Below are 7,610 nucleotides of genomic sequence, written 5' to 3' on the forward strand. Positions count from 1 at the left end.
TTAAGCTATCCCAGCTACTTGGGAGGCTGAGACAGGAGGATCATGAGTTTGAGGCCAGCCTTGGCAACTTGGTGAGACTCTGTTTAAATAAAATTTTTTTAAAGGGCTGAGGATGTAGCTCAGTGGTAAAGCACTTGCGTAGCACGCAGGATGCCCTGGGTTCAATCCCTAGCACCACAAAACAAACAAACAAACAAACCATTTTGGGAATGGAAGAAGATAAAGAATCCAGTCTCTGGTGTTCAAAGCAAGAAGGAAAGTGGTCTCTGGGATTAGTTTCACATTGTCAGTTTCTATCACTGCAGAAAAGTGTCACACTTAGTAGCTTTTTTTAAAAAAAAATTTATTGTTGGTTGTTCAAAACATTACATAGCTCTTGACATATCATATTTCACACTTTGATTCAAGTGGGTTATGAACTCCCATTTTTACCCCATATACAGATTGCAGAATCACATTGGTTACACATCCACTGTTTTACATATTGCCATACTAGTGTCTGGTTATTCTGCTGCCTTTCCTATGCTCTACTGTCCCCCTCCCCTCCCCTCCCCTCTTCTCTCTCTACCCCATCTACTGTAATTCAAAACAACACACGCTTCTTGTCTCAGTCTCTGTCCATCAGGCATGGTGTAGGGTCCTTTGCTCAGGGTCTCACGAGGCTGCATTCAACACGCTGGGCAGAGCTGGGCTCTCATGTGAGGTCAAGGTTCTCTTTCAACGTCATGTTCTGGTTGACAACACTTCATTTCTTGCAGTTGTAGGATTCGTGGTACCTGCCTCTTCAAAGCTGGCCACAGACAGAGTGAGTGTGAACAAGGGAGAAAGAGAGATTGGCCTCGAGTCAGGCGCATGGTGCGCACCTGTAATTCCTAGTTACTTGGAGGCTGAGGCTGGAGGATCACAAGTTTGAGGTCAGCCTGGGCCTATTAGCAAGACCCTGTTACAATATAAAATAAGAAAGCTCTGTAGCTTGCCTAGCGTGTACCAGGCCCTGAGTTCAACCCGCAGGACAGAAAAAGAGAGAGACAGAGAAAGAGAGACAGAGAGGAGACCTGAGCAAGAGGAGACTTGAGACTTGAGCAAAATGAGTCTTAGGTGGAATAATGGTCACAGAGTGATGTCCCATTGCCTGTGACATGCCCATTGGTTAAAAGCAAGCAGCGAGACAGTTCCCCTTCACACTGAAGGGGAGGGGACCACACAAAGCAAGAACACTCAGAGGCGGGGGTCCTCGTGGCCCTTGGAGCCTCTGCAGAACCCAGCAGTGATAAGCTGCTGATAAGCGCCTCCCCTGCTGTCTTATTTCCTCTCTCCCCATCTTGTATCTACACCCCCGCTCCCTGGCCTTCCCTCCACCAACCCCACAGACCACCTGGCAGCTGTGATGTTTACACACACACACACACACACACACCGCAGCATCCCGTTGGCTGGGGAAACAACCAGAAGTCTCTGCTCAGGGCCTTCCCGAGACGTTCAGGAGAGGAAACGGCCTTGGCAGGGGCTCTGTGTGCATCTCCAGCACCGCCCAGGGCCCCGTGAGGGCCTAGTGTGGGAATGGAGAGAGGAGGGGATTGGTGGGCAGTGGGGAGAGGCCATCTCTAAACCTGCTCCTGGTCTAATCTCTTATTGACCGAGAGACCTCACAGGGCGGTGTCTGGGAGGAATCCACACTGATCCCTTCCCAGCACTCCCCTGGCTGCCCTTGCCCACCCTCCTCTGCTGGGCGCTCCACGAGGGGTGTGTCGGTCAGAGAGGATCCTGGGTAATCAATCACCTCCTCCCACCTTCAGAAATGTGTGGGCCCTGGTCCCTCCAACACCTTCTTAAATACTGCAACAAGTGAGACCCAGAGCGTCACAAATGAATCAGAAGAGGAAGAAGAACGGGGGAGGGGGCACTCAAATGGCGTGGGGCTCATCTCGGGAGGAAAGGAGAAAGGGCGAAGAGAGAAGAAAGGAGGAGGCCCCACTTTTTCTTTTAAAATTTAATTCTGCTTCTGTAAACGGGGGCCAGGCAAGACCCTCAGGAACCCGCACCCTTGAAGTGTTGAATGAAGCCTCCTAAAAGGTGAGCTGAAAGGAGCCTAGTCCAAGGTCAGGTCCCGCTGATTGGCCAAAAGCCTGGCCCTCGGGTCCATCTTGCCCGGCACCCACCCAGAAGAATGCGGAGGAGATGTTCTGGAAATGTCCGTTGGTCCCAGCAGTCCGTCTTGTCCTCTGTGCCAAGGCTTGGTCAAGTCATTCCCCCTCCTACCCCCCAAGGCTGTCACCTCCCCATGCTTGTTCACATGACCATCGACCCACCCGTTTCTCACCTGCGGATTGAACGTTGCCTGCGCCGCGACGGGCACTGATAGCAAACAGCCTGATAATCATGAATAAGATGTCAGGGTGGCTTCTCCCCCAGGATCCGCGCGCTTGGGCAGAAATTCACAACGCCTAGGAAGTGTCATAAGCGGGAGGTATTAAGTCAGGACCCATACCTGAGGCATTTGATCCCAGTTTATGAGATACAGAAAGCATTATAGAGCAGGTGGCAGCTAAGACATCTAGAGAGACCAGAGAAGGCTTGGAAGGAGGTATTCCATTTACAAGAAGAGCTCTGATGGAGACCCAGATGTCAGAGTAGACCCTTTGAGGATATGCACATGGCTCAGAAGGACAAGAGTGGGGACAAGGTACAAGTTACCAAGCATAAAAGGGACAGGGGGGTCTAATGACACGAGTCTAGAGGAATAAGCATGTTTGGACTATGGTTGGTGCTATGTGTGGTGGCGTCCCCCAAAAGCTCAAACGGGAGACAGTGTCAGAATGTCCAGAGGTGAAAGGATGACATTAAGAGAGCTATAACTGAACTGTGGATTAATCCACTTGAAGGGATTAATTGGGTGGTGACTGTAAGGCAGGTAGGGTGTAGGCTGGAGAAACAGGTCACTGGGGTGTTCCTATGGGGCTTCTACATTATCCCTGGTGAGCAAAGCCAGCTCTCTGCTTCCTGCTTGTCCTGAGCTGCTTCCGTGTGCCACACCCTTCTGCCAGGATGCTCTGCCCCACCTCAATCCCAGAGCTATGGAGTCCCGTGACTGCGAATGAACATCTGAAACCATGAGCTAAAATAAACTTTTCTTCCTCTAAGATTTTCTTGTTTGGGGTCTTTTGGTCACAGAAAACAAAACTGCCAACAGTTGGTTCTTTGTTTCGAGGATAATGGAGAAGTCTTAGAGGGATTTAGGCAGGAAAAATAGCATCCTTGCATTTATGCTTGAAAAGTTTTACCCCTGGCGTGGAGAAAAGATTAGAGGAGGTAGAACGGAAGGAAGCAAAACTACAGGGAGCCGAGACAATGGTGCAGGAGAGAGGTAAAGGCGACTGGAACGTGGGTAGGACTGGAGGTGATGGAAGGAGTAAGGAGATTCTGAAAACAAAAACGCCCCCGCAGGACGGAGTGGCCACCTGGACCTGGAAAGGGTCTGGTACGATTTACCTCCTGGAATCTTTGTTGTCGAACTGGGTGGATGCCGGCGCCATGCACTGGAGGAGGAGGAGGGAAGAGTTTGGAGAGAAGACAGATGCTGGGTTCAAATAAAGATGAGTTCCCTTATCTCAGGGACACCCCTACAGATGTGTCGGGAGAGGAGGAGGCACCAGCTTACGGGCAGCAAGTCCAGGGAACTCGGATCCTGCAGCCATGCTCTCCCCGGCTCACTCCTCCTCCTCCAGCTCAGATTTTTGACTCTCAGCCACAACCAGAAGTACGGACAGGGCTGAGCGCCACTAAAGCCGACTTTAAAAGCCTTTTTTTTTTTTTTTTCGTGGGGAGGGGGAGTGGGCAGCTTCCTTCACATTAGGTTTGGGCAACAGAAAAGCTTTCTGCTGTTTCCACTGTGGATCCTAGAGCCAAAAATGTGTATTTGGGAAGCCGGCTATTTTTATACTGCCTGTATTTGCTGCAATTATTGCCTTTCAGCTTCCCTTGTGTTTAGTAAAAATCTTTCTGAAAATACCAGGCTGTCTCCGTTGTGTTAAAGGGATGGAGGAAAAGGGAGGTTTGTCTAGCTTGGGTCCAACTGTTAAGATGGAAGCTATGGCCGTTGGGGGCCTGGCCCTCTGCTACCAGAGGTGCTACGGTTCAGATGCGTTTTCCCCAGGGCCTGGGTGTTAATGGCTTGGCGCCCAGCCATGGCCCTGTGGGGAGGTATTGGAAATTTTAAGAGGTGGGACTTAGTGGGAGGATTTGGGTCATTAGGGGGCATTCCCTTGAAGGAGATTGTGGTACCCCAGGCTTGATCCCTTTCTCTCACATGCCAGCAATCAGTCGAAGAGTTTTTCTCTGGCACACACTTTCACCACCATGTAACACCATGGGCCCAAAGCAATGAGGCCAATTGGTCAGAGTCTTCAAGCTTTAAAGCTGTGAGCCACGGTAAACCTTTCCTCTTTGTAAGTGGATTTCTATCAGGTATTTGTTACAGTAATGTAAAGCTAACTCGCACAGGAGGAATCTGATGGAAAGAGGCCCGAGCTGAAAGTAAAGCTGGGGAATGAAGCTGGGGGCCACGTGTACAAGTGCTTATGCCTCCCTGAATACAGGCTTCCAACTAGCTCTCTGCTCTCAGTCGCTCTACGCTAATAAAGGATGTAATGGGGTGTTATCAAAAGACAAAGGTGTTGGAGTCAGGTAGAAGTTCACCGAGGCCCTAACACTCTTGCTTCACCAGCAGAGAGGACTTGAGAAAGTTACTTGTCTGTTCTGAGCGTCTGTGTTCTCGGAGGCAGATGGAAAGAGTGGTCACCGACACTGCAGTGTCCTTAGACCCAAGTCTGTGGAACTTGAGTCGGGGAGGAGGCCCTCGGTGGACGAGGCTGTTGTCATTACTGGCCCCTGTGTGCCCACGAGTCATGACAGTATCTGAGGATTGGAATTTAGACATCAAGGATGAACTTAAAGTTTCACAGTCAAGTGAACTAAAAGGCCAAAGTCATGGGAGGGGGCGGGGGACAAACCCGGGCCATGGGTTCAAAGCCAACAACGTTCAGAAGCAGAAGGTCTATTTAAAAAAGAAGAAAATGAATAAATAAGAAGCCCCAGCCTTTGAAACATTCCAATCTGAGAGCATGTCCTGCCCCAGCCGGGGCTTCTCGTGCTGTTCTTGCTGGGACAGAGATCTGGAGGGCTCTGTTCCCTGGGGTCTGAGCTGGCCTGGTGGTCAGAGGGAGCCCGTGGCTGGACCTGAGGTGGGGACCTCGATGTGCTCAGGGTGTGCCAGGAGCGGTTCAGGCTGAGCCCCATGGCTCACGGGAGACTCTGAGGGCACCTCCTTCCGTCTGTTCTTTTCCTCAATCCCTAAGAAACAGAGCAGGCTAAAACCCCCGCTGCATGTCCCGGGAGCACCTGTCAAAGACAGGGCGAGGGACTGCAGAGAGAGTGGCCTCCACCCCACTCCTCCCTCACACCAGGACTGTTCCTCTTCCCCCAGCCACCCACCCACCCACGGGAGGAGGGGATGGACCGAAGTCACCTCCAGGTCACAGCTGCAGGGATGGCTAGGGGGTAGGGCTCTCTGGCACAGATCCCCCGTCTTGGGTAGATATTTACCCGGCCAGAGCTGGAAGGATGACTGAGATCCTCCAACACAGGGGTCGCAAACTCAAATGCCCATCACAACAGGAGCTTGATGCAAAGCACCTGATTGACCAATGTGAGCAGTCGGCCTTAGGTCAAGGCAGAGAACAAAGCAACTAGAACCCGGAGAGCTGGGGGTGGGTGGAGAAGCAGCCCCAGGCCGCTGCCTGAGCCAACTCGGATAGCTGCCATACTTCTGACTCTAGCTAGGGCCTCAGCAAGCCAGTGTGAGTCAGATTCCCATCCCTTGACTCAGCAGAGCTTCTTCCTGATTTTCTAAGAAGTCCCTACTGCTATCCTCCCACTAGGGGCCCAAACAATGAGGAAGTCCTTCCTCATGGCCCAATCTTCTCTGCACTCTGTTTGGAAGGCTGACTACCCTTTGACCTTGGGATAATTACTTAGCCTCCTTGTGTCTCAGGTTCTTTATCAGTCTTAGGACACAATGCCCTTGGCCTAGGAGATAAGTACTCCGCAGACTTGATGGTTGGGGATGTTATTGTAGGAAGCATTAGTAGGAGCAATAGTGGTGTTGGTACGGGGTGCTTGATTTTATTTGGAAATTGATGGGCCATGGGGTGTCCAGAGTATACGGTGTTTCTCAGTGTGTCAGAGGGAGTTTCCGATGAGATCAGCTCTGAATCAGTGAACTCTGTACCACACTGGCCTCCCCTGTGGGTGGGTGTGACAAAATCCCTCCAAGGCCTGAGTACAACCCAAGGGAGGAGGAGGAACTGGCCCATTTTTCCTGTCTTACTACTTAAGCTGGGACATCTGCCTCACCTTCTGTGCACCCAGGTGTAGGAGAGCAGCCACCTGGTTCTCAGGCCTTTGCATTCAGACTGAATTATAGCAACAAGTTTCCTGGGTCTTCAGCCTACTGATGGCAGATCATGGGGCTTCTCAGTATCTGTGACCAGGTGGCACAATGCCAAAAAGAAACCGCCCCTGTCTCTTTACCTATATAGACATGGACACGTATGTGCACTTATAATAAGTAGGTGAATAGGTGATAGATGGATCCGCATAGTTGGCCTCTGTATCCTGGGGTTCCACACTGTGGATTTAATCAACCATGAATCAGAAATACTTGGAAGAGGAAAAAAAAATGCATCCGTACTGAACATGTAGAGATAGCTGCTGGTCATTATTTCCCGATCACCACAGTTTAACGACTATTTACACAGTATTTCCATGGTACTAGGTATTACACGTAATGATTTGAAGGATACATAAGGATGTCTTAGGTTATATACAAATATTATCTATGTCGTTTTAGAGAAGCGACTGAGCATCTGGGGATTTCAGTATCTGTGGGGAATCCTGGAACCAATCTTCCCATGGACACCAGGAGAAGACTATCTATCTTACTGGTTTTGTTTCTCTAAAGAACCCTGACTAATACAGTAGTATTACCCCAAATCCAATTCTGGAAAAACTCTTCCAAATCTGCCCGGCTTCCCAGCCACCGTTCTTATTCAATACCATTCGTTCTCTTCTTTGTGGCCTGGAGCGAGTTCCTGGGTGAGATCAGTTGCCCTCTTACCTGTTCTCATAGAAGCCTACAGAAGAGCACAAGGTCAAATAGGGCCCTGGGAGGACAGGCCTAGCCAGATGTCTGTCAAAAGCAGTGTGTCATGGTCACAGTGACAAGGGGTGACGACAGACCGAGTTGAGTTATCAGAGGAGCTGGCCGAGAACAGAACTGAATAGGCAAGTTCAAAGCAAACCTGTGACATGGTTGTGTGGTTAGCAACCCAGGCAGACCAACGTCAACCAAGCCAGCCTAAAGAAACGGAGCCAGGTCAAAATCAGGGCAAAAAATAGGACAGAACTGGAGCAAGACAGGAGGAAAGAGAAGGAAAGAGAAGCTCTGGGGCTTCTCTGCCTGAGAGCTTTGGTGAACGGAACTGTTTCCTCGGGACACTGTCACCAAGGAGAATGGTATGTCCCAGCTCTACTTTCCTGGCCATCAGATATGT

General features: G+C 50.4%; 1 long non-coding RNA gene across 1 annotated transcript; it reads right to left on the reverse strand.

Annotated features, from left to right (window-relative positions):
- Nucleotides 1-361: 361 nt before the first annotated feature.
- On the reverse strand, nucleotides 362-5,449 carry LOC120888596 (uncharacterized). The gene is made up of 3 exons (XR_005732280.2): nucleotides 3,490-5,449; nucleotides 2,321-2,444; nucleotides 362-790 (listed from the first exon to the last, which is right to left on the reverse strand). It is a non-coding gene; the product is annotated as an uncharacterized LOC120888596 (long non-coding RNA).
- Nucleotides 5,450-7,610: the final 2,161 nt, after the last annotated feature.

Source organism: Ictidomys tridecemlineatus, chromosome 6 (genome assembly GCF_052094955.1).
Source record: "Ictidomys tridecemlineatus isolate mIctTri1 chromosome 6, mIctTri1.hap1, whole genome shotgun sequence".
NCBI lineage: Eukaryota > Metazoa > Chordata > Mammalia > Rodentia > Sciuridae > Ictidomys > Ictidomys tridecemlineatus.